Genomic DNA, 22719 nt, shown 5'->3' on the forward strand with positions numbered 1-22719 from the left:
TAAAGCTAAGTACCCCGTTGGGGAAACTTTTCTTGCCTCAGACCGATGTGAGACAAAGTTAACAATTGTATTTCTTGTGGGAAGCAAATACCGCATAAGGATTTCCATTCCCTCTGTATACTTTGCTTAGGCCCAGACCACGACGTCTCGGGCTGTCGCTTTTGTGCTACTTTCAATAAACGCACTATTAAGCATCGGGCGGAGTTCGCCCAGCACTTTTTCGGTAAAGCTTTTAATTATAAGATGTCGTCGGAGACTCCGACTACTGTTTTGTCCAAAAAACGCAAGGACAAAGACCGACATGCGAGGCCCGCGGTCTCCACCGACACTGCACCAAAACCGGCTACACGTGGTCCAGTTCTCAGCGAGGCGCCTACGCAGCCCCTGACTACCGACGACCCTTCTCTGGCGGTGTCATCTGTAACCGAGACCGCAGGTTCCTCGGCCCACACCTTGACTACAGCTACTGAAGCCACTGCGAGTGTTGAGCCTCTTAATGTGGACAGGTCCACTTCCACCCATGGTGTCTTCAGACCTTATTCTTCCTTTTCCATAAAGGACTTTACTAAGTCTAAATCAGCCATGCATTCCAAGAGGCCTGTTGCACAGGGCCCATCTCCAGGCCCCATGCCTAAAAAGCAGATGCTCAAAATGGCTGAGGATTTAATTACTCTTATCAGGGGTTCCCAGCCCCCTCCGGACAAGAGACCCAGAGTGGAGGAAGATTCTCCCTTTTCTGACCAGGGCTCCATTATTTCAGAACATTCTGATGTGGAGGAGCATTCGTACTCCCCTTTTGAAGATTCTGATGCAGAACAGTCTTTCCTTCTGTATCCCCCCCAGAGGATTTTTCATTCGGGGAAACCTTGCATACCTTGAGCGAACACTTCCATTGGGAAGGCCAAGATTTCTCAGATTCCAAGAAAAGGCTTAGGGAATTTCTTTTGCTACCTCAGCACAGACCTCTGGTGATACCTCCTGTCTTGGACATACTTGATGATGTCTACTTGGAGGCTTGTCTTAACCCGGATTCCCTGCCTCCCGCCCCAGTCAAGCCTGATAGGTACTACAGAGTTCCTAACTCACACCAATTCCTTTACAAAAGCCACAATGCAGACCCTGAAACCATTTCTCAAGGCCCCAAGGGAATGAAGGCCTCTACTGCTAAGAATCCATTACCTTCCGAGAGAGAGTCTAGAACCTTAGAAAGGTGGGGGAAAAGGTATATACCTCAGCCACCCTAGCCATGAGGGCCTTAAATTGTCAGTTCCATATGCTTAAATATCAGCAGTTTCTGTTATCACAATTAAAGAATAAAATGTCACAACCTGAACAACCAGATTTAAAGGAGTTGCAGGATAATGTTGCATAGTGCAGAACAAGTGGGTAAACACACTTTACAATGTGGCTATGATGCTCTAGAAGCCTCAAGTAGAGCTGCTGTTACAGGATCAGTCATTCGTAGACATGCCTGGCTTAGGGAACAAACCTTGCCCGACCATGTTAAAGCTAAACTATTAGATGCTCCTTTACAAATGGATGTATTAGTTGGTACTAATGCTGAGGAGATTCTACGAAAAATGGAAGAAAAAGCTAAATCAATGCAAGCAGTCAAGGCTTTTCTACAGGTTCAACCACCACGTTTTAGCAGAAATTGGCCTTCAAAAAACTGGTCCTTTCCAGCCACGGACAAGCCCCAAAGAGGTAGATACAGGCACACAAGGGGCAGAGGACAATCTCAAGGATCATATAGAGGCAGACAATGGCAATCTCCAGCACCAAGAGGTGGTGAAGACAGTGCACAACAATACAGGAAACAAACCCAATGACTTTCCCCTTTGCATGCCAAGCAAGGCTCAGGTGGCAGCACCCTTGGGAGGAAAGCTGGCATTATTTTCAAAAAATTGGCATATTGTCACAAAAGACAAATGGATCCTGGACATTATAAACAGAGGCTACAGATTTCATTTTCACACTCTTCCAAAAATGAGAGGCATGCCGAACCTGCCATACAATCAAAGGGCAGAGGCTCAAATACAAATTTCAAAGCTCATGGGCATGAAAGCTATTCAAGAGGTACCTACTCACGAACAAGGTCAAGGTTTTTACTGAAGACTATTCCTGGTGCCAAGGAAGGGAACCGATTGGAGACCCATTTTGGACTTATCCATCCTAAACACATTTCTACTCGTACCAAAATTCAAGATGCTCACCTTGCAGCAGCTTCTTCCCATGCTGGGCAAGGAGTCTTGGCTGGTAACATTGGACCTCAAGGAGACATACCTGCATGTCCCAATCAGACAAAGCTGCAGAAGATACCTCAGATTTCTTGCAGGTTCAATCCACTATCAATTCTCTGCATTGCCCTTTGGCTTATCTACTGCGCCCAGAGTATTCACGAAATGCCTGGAATCAGTAATTGCCTACTGCAGACTTCAAGGGATACAAATTTACCCTTATTTGGACGATTGCCTGATCCAGGCGGACAGCAAATCCTTACTTCTGGAACATCTGGCTTATGTAACACGGTTATTGAATTACCTGGGACACGCAGTCAACAAAGAGAAATCCAGGCTAACACCATCTCGGAATATAATTTTCCTGGGTGCCAACTTGGACGCAAACACCCAGATGGCCTATCTTACACCAGAAAAACAGGGGAAACTAACTCAGTACTTCAAGACACTAGCAAATTGTACCAGGCTAACTGCAAGGAAAATCCTGCAGGCTCTGGGATTCATGGCATCTTGCATTCTTCTAATCCCATATGCAAAGTTGCATATGAGGAAACTTCAATGGTGCCTAAAGAACCTATGGTCTCAACACACCCACTGTTTGGAAACAATAATACCACTAATTCCATGTTTGCAAAAGGAATTTCTATGGTGGGCCCTAGCATGCCAAACAAACTCAGGTCTACCATTCTGCAAGCCTCAAGCAAATCAAGTCATCACAACAGGCTCCTCAGACTACGCCTGGGGGGCACACATGACGGACAGGTGCATCCAGGGCAAGTGGTCCCAAAAGGAAAAGCATCTTCACATCAATCAAAAGGAGATGCTAGCAGTGATAAATGCAATTACAGCTTTCAAAGACCTTTTGCATCCAGGACAGTTATTGATAAGAACAGACAACACCACAGTAATGTGGTACATAAACAAACAAGGAGGAACACATTCATACCCCCTGTGCAGGCTGGCCATGTCACTTTGGAACTTGGCTCTGGAATGTCAAATCGAACTTCAAGCACAGTACCTGCCAGGTTTGGAAAACACGTTGGCAGACAATCTAAGCAGAAGTATGACAGATCCGCACAAATGGAAGTTGCATCCTCAAGTCTTTACAAAGATAATCCAAGCATGGGGAAGGCCAGACATAGATCTCTTTGCCTCCCACAAGAATCATCAATTGACAAAATTCTGCTCAAGGACATTTCATCCAAAGGCCTGGAGGGTGGATGCCCTTTCTTTCAGTTGGGCAGCACTGACAGTTTACGCCTTTCCACCTTTGCCTCTACTGCCCAAGGTGCTCTTGAAGGCAAGAGCAGACAGACCAAAGATGATATTGATTGCACCAGACTGGCCAAGACAACACTGGTACCCACTCCTGAGGAGTCTAACACACTCTCCTCCCTGGACCCTACCTCTAATGCCTCTTCTCCTGACTCAGCACAGCTACCAAATTCTACACAGCCAGCTGAAAACACTCAACCTGACTGCATGAAAAATTCCTTAGTACCACAACAGACCCTACTCTCCAAGGAGGTGCAGGATGTCATTTTGGAGGCAAGAAGGCCATCTACTAGAAAAACTTACTCCGCAAAATGGAAATGGTATTGTGTTTGAATGAGAAAAAGGGCCAGGATTCTAGGAAACTGAATTTGCCTCAGATATTACAGTATCTTGCTGAGCTGCTGAACAGTGGACTTTCATTTTCCTCCATTAAAATACATGCCTCAGCCATTTCTGCAGAATACAACACTGATCCACCCTTATTCTCTCACCCACTCTTAAAGCAGTTCCTCAGAGGGGCTAAGAATATAAGACCTCCAAGAAAACAACCAATACCAGCCTGGGATCTAAATTACATTCTAGAAAAATTAACATTGCCTCCCTTTGAACCAGCTGCCTCAACAGATTTGCAATATTTGTCCTGGAAAACAGCTTTCCTTCTGGCTATTACCTCAGCTTGTAGGGTCTCAGAACTACAAGCCCTCATGGCTGTGCAGCCCTTTCTCATTTTCCATCAGGACAGGGTTTCTCTACGAACCAACCCGTCATTTATGCCTAAGGTAGTATCAAGAGTAGCTTTAAATCAGGCCATACACTTACCTTCCTTTTACCCCAATCCTCAAAACAAAGGGGAAAGGCTGCTACATTCCTTAGACATCCATAGACAGCTGCGTTACTATTCGGACAGAACAAAGCCTTTCAGGAAGTCAGAACAACTCTTTGTCTCCTATGCTGTAGGAGCTCAAGGGAAGCCTATTTCCAAACAGACAATTTCAAAATGGATAGGTCACTGCATACGTTTTTGTTACTCCTTTCATGGTAAATCTGTATCTGCAGGCATCAGATCCCACTCCACAAGGGCCACAGCTACCTCTGCAGCCTTCTTCAGAGGAGTCCCAACCAAAGATATTTTGGAGGCAGCCACTTGGAGTTCTGTGCATACCTTCACCAAACACTACCACCTGCCTTTATACTCCAAAACTAGAGCAGGCTTTGCCACTGCTGTGTTGCAGGGCATTCTGGCTCCTCCCAGTTCCACCTAGTGCCTATCACCCTGTGCGTAGCTTTGGGATTCTACCCATCTGTGATGACTGCAGCTGTATGCACGATGAACATAGTACAGTTTTGTACCTACCATAAATGTAGATGTTCGAGTGCTAATACAGCTGCAGTCCAGGTTTCCCTCCCTCCTTCCCCTCTGGGAACATACCTAGTGGCTAACTCCTCTACTTTCAACCTGATTGGGTTATCCTTCTATGGTGTATTTGCTTGCAACTACTGATTTTTGATTATATTGCATTGCATGATTATATATAATATCTATATATATCTATATATATATATATATATATATATATATATATATATATATATATATATATATATATATTTATATATAATATATATATATTGCCTTCCTTCTGGGGGCACCTGACATCTGGGGCAAGAAAGACTGAAGAAAATGGCGTCGGCTGTGTCTTATATACCCCTGTCGCACTGACGTCAGGAAAGAAAGCGACAACAACCGACGCCGGACCAAGACTTTGGAATTCGCCGACCGAGGACCCGCCTGACGGCAGGAGAACCCATCTGTGATGACTGCAGCTGTATTAGCACTCGAGCATCTACATTTATGGTAGGTACAAAACTGTACTTTCCATCATCTTTACCCATCCTACTTAAATTGTGTTATTGAAGTGTTGTTGGACTTAAGCCTGCATTGTGGTAGCCATATATTGGGTACCCTTTCAGACTTCCCCAGTGAAAGATGGAAGATATGTGGATAAGTCCTTACTTGACTGCCTGTTTTGATGGCCTGAATAAATCTCTGGCATTATAACATTAAATCAAACTGCTGAGCTGGTAGGAAGGTGTTTATAATTCTGGAGTATTTTGATGCAAAGGAAGAACTACTATAGGAAGGGGTAGATAGTTTTGCCACAGCATCATTTACTTGTTACTCGTTTATTGTGTTGCATTGCTTTGTAGTAACTGCATCTGAAAATGGATGTGCACAGAATACAAGTGGTCTGGAACTGGAGGAAGATAACTCAATATGGATATATTAAGTCATACTGATGTTTCAGTAGAGTACAGAGGAAGTCAGTGGCTAGCGGCTTTCATATGAAAACCAATAGCAAGGTCATAAAATAATGGGTGGGAATTATGAAGAGTATAATAAAGACTGCTTTATTAATAGCAGCTAACACTTGAGCCTGTTTTTCAGTGCAGTTAATACAATTGTCAAAAACTTCATTAGTACGTAATAAATATAAGTCAAAATGTTTAAGTCTCTAGGGAGATTAGGCAGAGGTCTGTTGTGTTCTTTAGAAAAAAACATATGTAGAAGCCTTCTTTAGATGGACTAAGATAGGAATTTTGATTTTGCTGAAAACTTCTCAATCATCATTGTTTGAGAATGCCCTTTTCACCAAGGCTGTCTTATGAATTCCAGTACTAAGCTGATCTTACACCAGAGAACTCCTACTGACGTACTCTATTGAAAGTGGTCAACGTCCAATGGACTGTAAAACTTTTCTTTACCCAGCAAAACTTTATATTTTGTGTTGTCTGTTTTCTGTGCTGTTCAACACATGAAGGTGGTCTGATCCAACCTTTGCACTGACTCTGAAGTTTCTTCGGTTTCATGGCTCAGATTCCTCCTCTGCCCATAATTCCCTGCCCACTATTCTAATACCTCAGATCTTGTTTGCCACCTGAAGACTACAGATGTGTTCTCGAGGAGTGTTTCGTTGCTCATATCCTTTGTGGGATTCCAGCTTTTTTCCTTCCTCTCCCGACCTTGTTTATACTCTCCTGTTGTTGTGTAGAAATTTAGTTTTTTCATGTATGTGTTTACAATATTAGCATAATCTTAGGGTTAACTGTTTAGTATTCTAGCAGTAGGTTTGTGTGTAGTTATGGAATTGAGTTTAGAATTTTTGTAGGTTTGCTGTATACTTACATGTAGCTTTACATTAGATTAGGTAATATTAGCAATGTCTGATTTGCAAGGCTTTAAAAAGTGTTAGCAATGTAGACACAAATTGCCACCTTAAGATCCACATCTGTTGTGCGCATGATGTTTGGGTGCTGCCCACCTAGACTCTGACTGTCAGTCTTGTGCTGCTTTCAGCTCCAGAGCTCTCCAAATGAGACGGGAGAATCTTATTGTTAAAGGCTTTCTTCCCTCACAGACAGGGGATTCTACTTCCACAGGATCTTCCTCTTACCAGAAAGTCAAATAAGTCTAAGACCAGAGTAAGCCTAAAGATACTGATAAGGACAAAAGCAAAGATAAGGAGTCTTCAGAAAGTTTGGACATATCCAGAAAGTGCTCGCCGTATCGAGCAGTCTCAGTCAGACCGGAGCCAGAATTGGCTAGGAGGTCAGTACCAATGGCTTCCGGATCCCTTTCCTCTTCTCCTTAACCCCAGTTCTTGCCAGAATCTGTGAGCCTGAGGCTTCATTCACTGATTCTGTAAGAAAGGAAATATTGTAGACCACCCTCAGGGGCATCATCTGCCTGGCATTCTTGAACTCTTGCTGAACGGGATGTCAACAAGATGATGAGAACATTTTTCAAGATACATATCCAAAGTGGAGTTCACTCAGTACCATCCACTAGCAGCGTACTATTTGACCAACCTACCCACCCCTTTTTACTCTGCTACCAGTTCACTCTGTCGAAAACTGAAAACGAACAAACTAAACTTGAAAAACAAAAAACTACTACTGGAGCAAAGGAGCACACAAAACTGACTCAAAATTAAAATGTTAAGCACAACAATTTAAACTGCTTTTAATTCAGCAAATAGCTAAGCTTCTTCAGACAACACAAAGAGAACCAAACAGAACAGATTAAATAGTGTAGCAATAATTGATTGCACCCAGTCATCCAGTTATGTTGTAAAACAATTAATTCCCTCCCTATTCTTAAATAAGCTAACAGGCTATAAAACACATTACTTTAATACATTACAATAAAATTAATATCCTATGTTTAGCATAAACATAAAATTTTCAATCATAAGGCAATACAAAAGAAACATACAATAACCACACTATTAAAATAAAATGAAAAGAAAAAACTTCCAAAGAAGTTCAAATCTTTTTCGTCGTCTTCTTCTTTTGGCTGCTGCTGTTAGGGGTCACCACAGCAGATCAACTGTTTCCATTTCTTCCTGTCTTCTGCATCTTGCTCTGTCACACCATCCACCTGCATGTCCTCTCTCACCACATCCATAAACCTTATCTTAGGCCTTCTTCTTTTCCTGTTACCTGGCAGCTTCATCCTTAGCATCTTTTACCCAGTATACTCTGCATCCCTCTTCAGCACATGTCCAAACCAACGTAATCTTGCCTCTCTGGCATTGTCTCCAAACCTTCCAACCTGGGCTGACCCTCTAATATACTTATTCCTAATCCTGTCCATCCTCGTCACACCCAGTGCAAATCTTAACATCTTCAGCTCTGCCACGTCAAGCTCTGACTCCTGCCTTTTTGTCAATGCCACTGTCTCCAACCCATATAACATAGCTGGTCTCACTACCCTCTTGTAGACCTTCCCTTTTACTCTTACTGGTACTCGTCTGTCATAAATCACTCCTGACACTCTTCTCCACCCACTCCATCCTGCCTGTACTCTCTTCTTCACCTCTCTTCCACACTCACCATTACTCTGAACTGTTCATCCCAAGTACTTAAACTCATTCACCTTCACCACCTCTACTCCCTGCATCCTCACCATTCCTCTATCCTCCCTCTCATTCACACACATATATTCTGTCTTAGTCCTGCTGACCTTCATTCCTCTTCTCTCTAGAGCATATCTCCACCTCTCCAGGGTCTCCTCCACCTGTTCCCTACTCTCACTACAGATCACAATGTCATCTGAAAGCATCATAGTCCACGGGGACTCCTGTCTGATCTTGTCTGTCAACCTGTCCATCACCATTGCAAATAAGAAAGGGCTCAGAGCTGATCCTTGATGTAATCCCACCTCCACCTTAAATGCATCCGTCACTCCCACCGCAGACCTCACCGCTGTCACACTACCCTCGTACATATCATGTACCACTCTTACATACTTCTCTTACACTCCCGACTTCCTCATACAATACCACAGCTCCTCTCTAGGCACCCTGTCATATGCTTTCTCTAAATCCACAAAGACACAATGCAACTCCTTCTGACCTTCTCTGTACTTCTCCATCAACACTCTCAGAGCAAACATTGCATCTGTAGTGCTCTTTCCTGGCATGAAACCACACTGCTGATCACTAATTATCACCTCCCTTCTTAACCTAGCTTCCACTACTCTTTCCCATAACTTCATGCTGTGATTGATCAGTTTAATCCCTCTGTAGTTACTACAGCTCTGCACATCACCCTTATTCTTAAATATCGGTACCAAAACACTTTTTCTCCATTCCTCAGGCATCCTCTTACTTTCCAAGATTTCATTAAACAATCTAGTTAAAAACTCCACTGCCATTTCACCTAAACACCTCCGTGCTTCCACAGGTATGTCATCTGGACCAACAGCCTTTCCGTTCTTCATCCTTTTCATAGCTATCCTTCCTTCCTCCTTGCTAATCCACTGCACTTCATGATTCATTATCCACACATCATCCAGCCTTCTCTCCCTCTCATTCTCTTCATTCATCAACCCCTCAAAGTACTCTTTCCATCTGCTCAGCACACTCTCTCCTCACTTGTGAGTACGTTTCCCTCATTATCCTTTATCACCCTTACCTGCTGCACATCTTTACTAGCAAGGTCCCTCTGTCTAGCCAATCGGTACAGATCCTTTTCTCCGTCCTTAGTGTCCAACCTTTTATACAACTCTTCATACGCCTTAACCTTAGCCTTCGCCACCTCTCTCTTTACCATGCACCTCATCTCCTTATACTTGTCTCCTTTCTTCATCTCTTTGACAATCCCACTTCTTTGCCATAAATAGTAGAATCCTCTACAAAAATTAAAAGTACCCCAAACAATAAAAATACACTAATCTGAACATCAGTAAACACAAAAAAACTCTCAAACTACCGCTTTAAGCTCTTTAACTTCAATATACAACTCAAAGAAACGTTTTCATTAATACCTGGAGCTCTAGAAGACTGTAACTTCAATTGCCATAGTAACTCCTGTCGCTCCAAAAGTAAGTGGTAAGGACCACCTTTTATATCTGAGGTAATCTGATCAAGCACTCTAAACAAAAATGAATGAGTAGGGTTTTCATTAACATGCCTCGACAAGGCATTTCCCAGTTTCTTCTTAATATAATAAATATGTTCATAAATCCTGTCTTTAAACTTCCTGTCAGTCTTGCCCACATAAAATAAAGGGCAAGACTAGCAGGAAGCCAAGTACACAATAGACTTAGACTGACAGTTATATCTCCCCCTTAACTTGAAGTTGTTACCAGTAATTACAACTGAAGTTCCAGTGGCTGTGTATCTACAGAAATTACAAGCCTCACATTTAAATGTCCCTTCAGTTCTATGTAGTTCAACTTTCACTGTTTCCATCAGACTTTTCAAATTACTGCCTCTCCTGTATATGATCGTCCAACAAACTGTCTGGGTACCCCCTACTGGAAAACATATCTCACAACACATTGCATTCTTCTAAGAACGCTTCATCGTTCGTAACCATACCAGCCACCCAAACCAACTGTCCCTTTACAACACTCCTCTTTTGTTGGAACGGGTAGGCATTTGTAAAATGTAACATCGTGTTTGAGTACGTTTCCTTACGGTGGACTTTAGCTGCAAACTTTTTGTTGTTCATTTTACAAGTACCCACCTGTTCCAAAAGAGGAGTGTTGTAAAGGGGCAGTCGATCTCATTGAAGAAGTCCAACAAAAAAGGACATCAGTATTCTATTCTCCTTTATTGGCCAAACATGTCAATGGATCAAACACAGTGGAGGTGATAGTCAATAATACATTTTCTCAAGAGTCCATGAATGTAGAACTCCCGGTTAGTAACTTTAAACTTAGTTTTATTACACCCTTTAGTTTAGAGGCTCATTTAATAAAAGAGATTTTATGTAGAAACTGGAATCTGTTCACTTTTGAGACAGACTTGACTAATAAGATTGGTAGTGTACCTATGGTCATATACAGAAGAGGTAGAAATTTGAAAAGTCTGATGGAAACAGTGAAAGTTGAACTACATAGAACTGAAGGGACATTTAAATGTAAGGCCTGTAACTTCTGTAGATACATAGCCATTGGAACTTCAGTTGTAATTAGTGGTAACAACTACAAGTTAAGGGGAAGATATAACTGTCAGTCTAAGTCTGTTGATACTTGGCTTGCTGCCAGTCTTACCCTGCATTTTATGTGGGCAAGACTGACAGGAAGTTTAAAGACAGGATTTATGAACATATTTATTATATTAAGAAGAAGAAATTGGAAAATGCCTTGTCGAGGCATGTTAATGAAAACCCTACTCATTCATTTTTGTTTAGAGTGCTTGATCAGATTACCCCAGATATAAAAGGTGGTCCTTACCAGTTACTTTTGGAGCGACAGGAGTTACTATGGCAATTGAAGTTACAGTCTTACAGAGCTCCAGGTATTAACGAAAAAGTTTCTTTGAGTTGTATATTGAAGTTAAAGAGCTTAAAGCGGTAGTTTGAGAGTTCTTTTTGTGTTTACACTGATGTTCAGGTTAGTGTATTTTTATTGTTTGGGGTACTTTTAATTTTTGTAGAGGATTCTGCTATTCATTTGAACACCTTTGGAAGCTTTTCTTTTCATTTTATTTTAATAGTGTGGTTATTGTATGTTTCTTTTGTATTGCCTTATGATTGAAAATTTTATGTTTATGTTAAACATAGGATATTAATTTTATTGTAATGTATTAAAGTAATGTGTTTTTATAGCCTGTTAGCTTATTTAAGAATAGGGAGGGATTTAATTGTTTTACAACATAATTGGATGATTTGGGTACAAGCAATTATTGCTACACTATTTAATCTGTTCTGTTTAGTTCTCTTTTTGTTGTCTGAAGAAGTTTAGGTATTTGCTGAATGAAAAGCGTATCAAATTGTTGTGCTTAGCATTTTAAATTTGAGTCAGTTTCGTGTGCTCCTTTGCTCCAGTAGTAGTTTTTTGTTTTACCAGTTCACTCTGTGTCAGGGCTGATCTTGTTGGCACTGCCCTGCACTGGAGCACCTTCATCAGGGTCAACAGTCTTGGTTACTTTAACACCGACAGCATCCCTCTCCCTTTGGACACCAATTTGTTTAAAACTCAGAACTGAAGCTTCAGGGCTGATGCTTGACGAGGTGGATCAACACCATTGTTGTCAAAGCTGTCTTTACCCCTTGAAGTGTCTGTTAGCAGTTCAGATTTGAGGTCATCTTCAGGGTTGAGATGCATCAGCCCCAAGATATCTACTTGTTCCCAAGAAAGAGGTGGATCCTTGGAGCCGATGCCATCTTTGACCTTCAAGGCTTTCAGAGGGTCTTAGCTTTGCTTAAGGAGAACATGCTTCCCTGTAGCATAGTTCCACCCAAACCCCAGCAGTATTCATCCTCTTCTTCTCATCTTCCTGTTAGACATGGGCAGTCGGAAGCACAGGCTTCCCAGACTACATGCTACATTAACTTCCTAGTCTGATTCTGAACCCTCTAACCTCCCACCAGAGTTAGTTCATAAGAAATATAGAGAAGGGGGGTGGTCTTACCAATATCTTTTGCCTGATGAATCCTTGTTCTTGGAAGCCTTTGGTTCTTGTCCATCTTCATCCTGGGTGGTACCACCTGTTGATCCCCTTACTGATCTCCTGGCATAATGGGTATGGAGTAACCCTGATGTGTTGGAACCTATACCGAAAAAGCCAGACAGGATTTTGGCAGCTCCACAAGAGTGGAAGATATTGGAGCAAATGTTCCCCAGCGGATGCTATGGTGGTAGCAGTGGCTGCAAAGAAGGAATTGTTTGTGTAAAGGTCCTCTCTTCATCCCTCCTAACAGGGAATGTCCTTCTGTTCATATGCTGCTGTATCCATAACACAAGGGAGTTTGCCTCCTACGTCTGGCCATTATTACAAAAGTTAGATGCTACCACTAGGGTGTGCACGACATCCCATGTCTCTCCCTGCTGGCATCAGTCATAAACGGATGTCAGGTATAAAGCGGACGTCAGCACGCACCATCCTCAGAACTTTTCTTCCACCTGTGTGATTGCCAGTTCTAGTCGTCGCTCCTTCGGAAAACTGATTTTGCACTATTCGACTTCAGATAAGTACTCCATAGAGTTTTTTTAATTGTTTGCTTGCTACTGCTTTGGGTTCATGTCAGGTAGAAAGGGCAAGTGTAGGTGTGGAAGGCAAATTCCACATAAGGATTTGCATGAGCTCTGCTTGTTTTGCTTGGGTCAAGAACATGACCACACCATCTGTAGTATTTGTCAGGTCTTCATCCCCAAAACCCTTAGAACCTGCTTAGCAGTGTTAAAACTCTACCAAGAGAATCAGAGACTTAAACTGTTAACTTCTGGTATGGATCCGAAGTCAGGTTCCTCAGATGAGCCACCAGTCAAAAAGGCGAAGAAGTCTAGACCTGCACCAACTACTTGTTTGTTACAGCTGCTGCTGACCTCTTCAAGGTGCTCCAGACAAAAGGCAAAGAACTGCAGGGTTTGAGATATATTTTTGTCTCCCCAGTTCCACATTTTCAAAGGAACTACCCTGCTAAAACCTCCTTTGTGAGAACCTCAGCTAGGAAAATACCAGCTAAAACCAAAAAGGACCACAGGAAACAGCCTCCTTCCAGGTCTGTTCCCTCCACTTCTACTTCCAAGCAGCCCTTTCAGTGTAAGAGTGGTAGCCTGTGACTACCAGGCACTTCACCCGGACACCCCTGTTTCCATGCTTCTCTCACTATCCCTCCCCGCTTGGAATCAGGTTACCCAGGACTCTTGAGTCCTATCTATAATAAAACAGGGATACTTCATGACCTGAGAGGCCAGACATACTCCCAAAGCCGTTCCTCAATTCCCTTGAGAGCAACTACCCTTCTTCCCACCAGTCCTGTGGGAACTTCCCACTCGGGGAACAATTGAGGAAGTCCCTTCACATGCAAGAAGAAAGGGTTTTATTCCAGAATTTTCCTGGTCCCCAGAAAAGAAGGTTCCTGGAGACCATTCTTGAATCTGTCACACCTCAATACCTTCCTCCAGGTTCCCTCCTTTCGGATGCTCTCTCTGCCTACCCTTCTGGCCCTGATCCTTCCACAGACCTTCTTAGTGTCCTTGGCTATAAAGGATGCCTACTTACACATCCCAGTCCATCCCGTCTTCAGAAAATTCCTCCACTTCTCAGTGGATTCTGCACACTTTCAGTTCTGTGCTTTACCTTTTGGTCTCTGTACAGCCCCCAAGATTATTTACAAAATGTCTGGCTCCAGTCATGGCCTTTACCAGGACAAAGGGAATACAACTTTTCCCCTACCTCGACTATATCCTCATTCAGGCTACGACAAGTACCATGGCCATACAACACCTGGACTTCACCATCTCCTTCTTGACAGATCTGGGATGTACATGTACCATAAATCTCAAAACGTTATCCTCTGTACCCTCACAGGATCAGGTGTTTCTGGGATGTCTGATTCTGACAGGGAAAATGATGGCCTGCCTTCCCCCAGAAAAAAAAATTGTGATACTCACTTCAGGGAAATACTTCCTTTCAAAGCTATTTCACCCAGGGAATTTCTCAGAATTCTGGGATTCATGGCCTCGACCATCCCAGTGGTACCTCTGGCAAGGCTTCACATGAGGAAGTTCCAGTGGTATTTGTGAACAATCTGGAAGCAACATCTACATCCCCTAGAGTTTATGGTCCCTATGCTTCCATGCCTTCCCAGGGAACTGAATTGGTGGATTACCCAGATTCAGGCAAGCCCAGGCCTGCCCTTACACCCCTTGCCCTCCAACCAGGACTTCTTCACAGGTGCATCAGACACAGGATGGAGTGCAACCTGAGGGGAATGGAGAGTGAGGAACTCGTGGACCTTCATTCAACAGAAAGACCACATCAGTGTCAAGGAAGTGAGAGCCTTGCTTTTGGCCTTGCTAATCTTCAAATATCAGCTTCTTTCAGCCACTCTGAGGTGGTATACAGACAATACCACTCTGCTGTGATACATCAACAAACGTGGGTGGGGAGACAAGACCCTACCTCCTGTGCAGTCTGGCCATACAGGTTTGGGAAATCGCACTGGAAAGATAAATCATCCTCCAAGTGGTATACATCCTTTCTACAGACAATGTGATGGCAGATTCACTAAGCAGGACCGTGACCCTGTCTCATGAGTGGATGCTGAACAGGGACGTGTTTCTGGACTTGATCCATCGATGGGGTACTCCAGATGTGGATCTCTTTGCCTCCCCCATGAGCAGACAGCTTCCAACCTTCTGCTCCAGGGCACCACATCCAGAAGGATGGAGGGTGGATGCTCTCTCAATTTTCTGGAAGGGAATGTACACTTATGCATCCCCCCTTCCCTCTCTTACAAAGAGTCCTACTGAAAATTCAGAAGAAACAGCCTCAATTCGTGCTGGTGACTTCCTATTGGCCAAGGCAGCATTGGCTCCCACTATTACTACATCTAGCCAAGGGCAATCACCACAAGTTTCCCCACCGAATAGACCTGCTCACACAGGAGAAGGGAACACTCTTCTACCCCCAACTGTCCACACTGAACCTTACATTGTGGGTGATAGGGCAATGATTCCCTTCAGACATCTATACACAGAGGATGTGCTTCAGGTTTTGCAGGAGACTAGGAAACCAACTACCAGGAAATCTTACCTAAGTGGAAGAGATTTTCTGCATGGTGTCAGAAAAACAGCTTACAACCACTGATAGCAGAACCCCTAGTGGTCTTGTCCTATATGTGTGATTTGATGAAGTCTGGGCTGTCCTACTCCGTTAAAACACATTTATCTGCCATCTTAACATGCCTCCCACTGGTACCACCTTTGGCTTCCAGATTAGAAGATAAACATTTCTTGAAAGGGACACAACATCTCAGGCCCCCCAAGAAAGCCCATTCCACCTCCTTGGTATCTAAATTTTTTTCTGCAAAAATTGACTCTTCCACCCTTTGAACCAGCCAAAGACTGCTCCCTCCAACACTGCACTTGGTGGCCATCATGTCAGCCAGAAGGCTTTCAGAACTTTAAGCACTTATGGCCTCTCCCCCTTTTGCTGTCTTTCACAAGGACAGGGTATGTTTACGTACCAACCCAATCTTCATGCCTAAAGTAGTCAATGAATTGTCCTTGAACCAGGCCGTCAACCTGCCAACCTTTTTCCCCTCTCTACAAAACCTGTCCTTAGATGTACACAGACAACTCGGATATTATTTGGCTAAGACCAAACCGATCCGCAAATCAGACAGGCTCTTCACCTCATACCACCCAGAGCGCTGGGGGGGGGGGGTACCCTGTTTCTAAAACCATGTCTTTATGTTACACAACCCATGGCAAAACACTCCTCTCCAGTAAAGGCACACTCCACTAGGGCAGTGTCCTCCTCAGAGGCAATTTTTAAAGGTTTGGACATAACTGCTACTCCCGAAGCAGCTACATGGTCCTCTGTACACACATTCACTAAGCACTACAAATTGGACATGGTTTCAAGATCCAGAGCAGGATTTGCCAGAGCCATCCTTCATGGGTTTTTGGCAAGTGCTTCTGGTCCTCCACCTTTTTCTTAGGACAGGAGCTTTTGCACTCTCCCTTGTATTATGGATACAGCAGCATATGAATAGAAGGACATAGCATTGTTGTGTAAGAACTTACATAACCTTAGATGTCCTTCTCTTCTATATGCTGCTGTATAGTTTCCCACCTGGAGTACCCACTCCGTAGTCACTGATTCCGGCGGCAGTCAGTTCTGAGGAGGGTGCGTGCAGATATCCTCTTTACACCCGATGAACATTTATGACTGATGTCTGCAGGGAGACGCACAGGACCTTGCTCGCACCCTAGCAGTAGCATCTAACTTTTGTATAATGGCCGGACGTACGAGAGTTCACCAGAGGCAAACTCCTTTGTGTTGTGGATACAGCAGCATATAGAAGAGAAGAAGATCTAAAGTCATGCTACACAACAATACTGTCCAGGGCAATAGATAGGTTTGGGAAATGGACTTATGCCTCAACGACCTTTGCTGTTACATCACTGAATTATTTAGCCCATGTTACAAGATTCCAAAGAAATTTGACCAAGGAACTTTCCATATCTCTTTTAGGTATTTTCCCTGTGGTCAGTCAGTGCACTGTGGACTCCCCAACTATGTACCCTTCAGTCAACCTACAATGTATCCATGCCACAGCTTTCCAACGCTCCCAATGGCACATCCAGGTCAGTAGGCACTGGCATCACCATGTGTAGTCATGCCTAGATGTGGCTTTGTGAATTCGAGGAAAGCTTTAAGACGTCCTTCATCACTGCCTCCTACAATGGTTCGATACTCTTCAGAGACAAAGTTAGACACCCTTACCAGGAGCTAGCAGGATTGTAAGACTCTTTCTGCCATGAGAATCCATTTCTCCACTCTGCAAAGATCCTTCTGTAGGAATCAAAGGATGGGGAAGAAAATGTGGTTCTGGAAATCAGAGTTCTTTCCATGACTCTCTTGGTGATGGACCTCCTCACTGCAGAGGGGGAGGTAACTCAGATGGACATCGCCCTAGGGGCAGAGGTGGCCCACAGAACCAGGGCTTCCGAGGTCCCTTTTCAGAGAAGCCCTACCAGCATCCTTGAGCAATTGCCTGACTGCTGCACTGAGGGCAGTCGATGGGTGCTTTGTACCTTCTAGCCTGGCAAAACATCACCACAGATTCATGAGTACTAAAAATAATTTCCAGAGGCTATTGAATTCCCTTCCTTAAGAAAAAGAGGAATGTCTGTGGTGTTCTACCCCAACAGAGGGAATCAGTAGCAGCAGTAGAAGTTTCAAAACTGTTAGAAACAAAGAATCATCCATCTAGTCCCCCAAGATCAGTTAGAATCCCGAGTTTAACAGCAGTGATTTAACAGCAAAAGTTTTTACTGCCAAGACTATTCCAGATGTGTATCTCAGTCACCTCAATCAATTTGTGGAACAGACAGAATTCTCAGTGGTCATGATGCAATCCATATTGTTTCTGCTAAGGAAGGACTGTTGGATCTGTTCAGTAGATCTCCACGATGCTTACTATCATGTGAAGATAGAGAAGCCCTCCAGGAGATTCATCCATTTCTGTCTGGGAGCCAATCACTTTCAATTCAGAGCCCTCCTTTTAGTCTCACCACAGCCTCCAAGGATGTTCACCAAGATAATGGCAGTGGTGTCATTGCACTTGTGTCGGCTAGGGATCCAGGTTTTTCCCTACTGTGACGATTGGCTCCTAAGTGCTACCTCCAAGTATCTGCTGCTACACAATCTGGATATTGCTTAACTGTTACTAGATTTAGGAATAATAGTAAAATTTTCCCATGTGTCATCCAACACCACCCCAACAGATACAATTCATAGGCTACCACCTAGTTACCAACAGTTCATAGCAAATACCAACCTTCAGATTGCCAGCCTTCCCCATACCAGAGTTCTGGCTTTGCATGTAATGGCCATACATGGGTCCTTCATCACCCCTTACCCCCAAAAAGTTTAATTTTACATCTTTTAGGCCTAATGGCATCCACGATAGTAATGGTCCCACTAGCCAGGTATTACATGAGTGCTACAATGGACCCTAGCAGTACAATGGTCTCAAAAAAATCCATCCCTTACATTCAAAAGTTTGTCTCAGTCACATCTGTAAATGGCGCATTGCCTGGTGGATTACGTCCTCCTCCATGACAGAGGGATGATCTTTTCACATAGACTTGCCAGCTGTGGTAGTGACTACGGATACCCCCCTTCTAGGGTGGCGGGGTGGGTCATTTCAAAGGGACAATGGCCCAGTGTACATGGTCACCAATAAAAGATGATCTTCACAGAAATATCTTCGAGATGATTGGTCCTCCTGGCATTGCAGGCATTCTAGGATGTCTTCCCCAAGAGTGTGATCTCCATACAGACAGACAACATGACAGTTGTATGGTACATCAGCAACCGAAGCAGGGGAGGGGGATTCCTATCTGCAATGCTGAGAGACCATGAGACTTTGGCAGTGGGAAATGTCTTCACACTATTTTCTGATGACAGCGTACATCCCGGGATTATCCAGTGTCTTAGCTGACCAATTGAGCAGTATTTTTCTGACGTCTTACAAGTGGTCCCTCAATCCAACAGTGGCATCTTTGATTTTCAGTCACTGAGGCTAACCTTGCTGTGACCTCTTTGCCTCATATCTCAACCACAAATGCAGCAGTTACCGAGGTTTGCTCTTGTCCACATTTGGCCTCTGGGTCTCCTCTGTGCTTTTCCATCATTACCGCTTATGAGCAAGTTCATCCAGAAAGCAAGACAGAGCAATGCCAGGGTGATCCTCATTTCCCTATTCTGGCCCCCTACTAGTACATCCCCCTTGGATATTGGATCAATATCCAGATGTTCTAACTCACTGCTTGGATAGTCTTTGCCACACCAGAAGTCCATAAAACTAACCACATGATTTCTCCAGTTTTGACCATAGCCAGAGATGCCAGGCTTCCTTCCACAATTGTCAGCATTATTTTGGCTTCTCAGTAGCAAGCCACTAAGAAGGTATACCATAGCAAATGGGAAAAGGTTTTTCATTTAGGCCATTTCCAAAGGTTGGATCCTTTCTCATTGTCCATCCCATCCATTTTTAAGAGTTTTTTTTCTAAACGTTTTGACAAAGGCTCTAGATGTTCGTCGTGTTATTTGCGTTATCTGCTTGCAGGCAGCCCTCAGTCAGCCTGATTAACAAAGTCTTGGGTCCTGCATCGGTTGCTGTCCCTTCTTCCATGACGTCAGGTCATCAGGGGTATAAAACATGCAGCCAACGCCATTACATCAGTCTTTCTTGCCGTGCGGTGCCCGAAGCAGAAGCAGTTTGCAACTGCCGGTCGGCCAACTCCTGAAATTTTCGTTTTCGAGTTTCAGAACCGAAGTCTTCAACTAAAGCTAAGTACCCTGTTGGGGAAACTTTTTCTTGCTCCTTACCGATGTCAGTCGAAGTTAATAATTGCATTACTTGTGGAAAGCAAATACCTCATAAAGATTTTAATTCGTACTGTATTCCTTGCCTAAGCCCTGACCACGACGTACCTTACTGTCGGTTATGTCCTTTATTTAATCAGCGCACTATCCGTCGTCGGTATATTTTCACCTCTAAATATTTTGGTTCTCTGTTTAATTATCCAGAAATGTCGGTTAGCCATCCGACTACTGGGATTCCGAAAAAATGCAAAGATAAAGATAGAGGCAGGCCGCCGAGGTCCAAAACTGCCGACGATGTTTCTCCTAAGCCAGTCGCCAGTTTGCCGGTACTCAGTGAGGCTCTTTCGCAGCCCCTGATACCCGCTACTTCTGATTTGCAGGCCTCTACTGAGACCCATTTGGAGTCCGGTATGCCGCGAGAGGCTTCAACTATGGAACCCGCGGATGTCTCTACCTTGGATGGGTCCAGAGCCAGGGTGCAGGCACTGGCTTCTGAGGGTGTATTCAGGCCTACGGACTTGCATATTAAACTAACGCCTCCTTCTTTACTTAGGCCTAAATCTCGATCCATGCCTAAAAAAATGACGCCCAGGCCACATGCTCAGGCCTCTGTGCCTAAAAAAAAAAAAGATAAGAATGGCTGAAGATCTAATAACTCTAATCAGGAGTAGCCACCCCACCCCCCAATTCTAAGAGGCCTAGGACTGAAGTTGGTTATGAATCTTCTGATCAGGATTCTGTTTTTTTCTGATTCTTCTGATGATCTGAATTTGCCCTTATTTACTTATGAAGATTCTGATGCAGAGGACTCCATTCCCTCTGCTTCCCCTCCTGTGGATTTTTCTTTTGGGGAAACCTTACATACTCTAAGGGAGCATTTCCACTGGGAAAGCCAGGAATTTTCTGATTCAAAAAAGAGGCTTGGGGATTTCCTTCTCCTACCTCAGCATAGGCCTTTAGCTATTCCTCCTGTACTAGACATTGTTGATGATACTTTTTTGGAATCTAATTTGGCCCATGATTCCCTGCCTCCTGCTCCCAGAAAACCTGACAGATACTACAGGGTCCCCCGAGTCGCACAAGTTCCTTTTTAAAAATCCTATTGCAGATCCAGAGACTATTTCACAGGGGCCCAAGGGCATTAAGGCTTCTACGGCTAAAATTCCTACCCCTTCTGATAGAGACTCCAGGGCTCTGGATAGATGGGGTAAGAAGGTTTACACTTCTGCAACTTTAGGGCTTTAAACTGCCAGTTTCATATGTAAAAGTATCAGCAACATGTTATTGGATTGCTTAAACAGAAAATGATGTTGATGCCTGACTTTGTGGAAAATAAAGAATTACAGGATTTAATGCATTCTGCTGAACAGGTTGGAAAACATACTTTGCAATGTGGTTTTGATTCATTAGAGGCCTCTTGCAGGGCTGCTGTTACTGGGTCTGTACTCAGAAGGCATGCTTGGCTTAAGGAGCAATCTTTGCCTGATCATGTTAAAGCTAAATTGTTGGATGCTCCTTTAAATCAGGACCACTTGTTTGACAACAAGGCTGAGGAAGTTCTTAAAAAGATGGAAGATAAAGATAAATCTATGCAAACTGTTAAATATTTTTTACAAGTTCAGCCTCCTTGATTTAGTAGGCACTGGCCCTCTAAGAATTGGTCCTTTCCAGCCCCTTCCAGGTCTTCTCAAGCCAAACCCAGACACAGCAAAAACCCCAGGTTTCAGTCCCAGGGGACACACAGAACAAAGCAGTGAGGAGCCTCCACTTCCAAATCTGGGAATAATAAGACTCCCTCTATGGTAAACTGTCTCAATGACTTTCTTTTAAAATTTCCAAGCACTCATCAACTGACTGCCCTTTTGGGGGGAAAGATTGCTCTTCATGCACAGAATTGGGAACTAATTACCCAGGACAAATGGGTTTTAAATATAGTGTCCAGGGGATACAGATTTCACTTCCACACGTTGCCAACACCAAGCAGGTGGCCGGACCTACCCCCAAATCAGTGGGCAGAGGCCCAGAAACAAGGACTTTCTCTCTTAAGCATGGGAACTATTCAGCTGGTACCAGAAGAGGAAAAGGGACAAGGTTTCTACTCATGACTTTTCCTGGTTCCCAGAAAAGACAATTCATGGTGTCCTATTCTGAACCTGTCTACTCTAAACCCCTTTATGGAGATTCCAAAATTCAAGATGCTGACTCTTCACCAGTTGCTTCCTATGCTAGATAAAGATGCCTGGTTGGCAACACTAGATTTAAAAGAAGCATACCTGCACATCCCAATCAGGAAATCTTGCAGAAGATACCTACGCTTCAAAAGCAGGCTACATGCACTCTCAGTTCTCTGCACTGCCCTTTGGCTTATCTACTGTGCCCAGGGTATTCACAAGGTTCCTAGCTCCAGCTGTTGCATTTTGCAGGCAAAGAAATATTCAAATATACCCATACCTGGACGATTGTCTAATTCAGGCAGAAAGCCAGGGTATACTTTTGAATCATCTGGTCTTTGTACAAAGGGTTCTAACTTGTCTGGGGTACACCATAAACGAAAAGAAATCACATAGTACCCTGTCAACAAATTATATTCCTGGGAGCAAGCTTGAATATAACTTCCCAGATGGCTTACCTCACGCCAGAAAAACAAATTCATTTGACAACCTACTTCAAACAAGTGGCCACAGAAACCCTGCTATCTGCAAGACAAATACTGCAAGCCTTGGGGTTCATGGCCTCCTGCATTCTTCTAATTCCATATGCAAGACTGCATATGAGGAAACTACAGTGGTATCTAAAAAGCCTATGGTGTCAACATTCTCAGGATGTAGAAACAATGATTCCTATTG

General features: G+C 43.7%; 1 protein-coding gene across 3 annotated transcripts in view; it reads left to right on the forward strand.

Moving 5' to 3' along the window:
* SENP7 (SUMO specific peptidase 7) overlaps positions 1–22719 on the forward strand; it is a 2310641-nt gene that overhangs the window by 718750 nt on the left and 1569172 nt on the right. The window lies entirely within an intron of this gene.

This window comes from Protopterus annectens, chromosome 5.part0 (assembly GCF_019279795.1).
Source record: "Protopterus annectens isolate FY-2018-M chromosome 5.part0, PAN1.0, whole genome shotgun sequence".
In the NCBI taxonomy this organism is placed as follows: Eukaryota; Metazoa; Chordata; order Ceratodontiformes; family Protopteridae; genus Protopterus; species Protopterus annectens.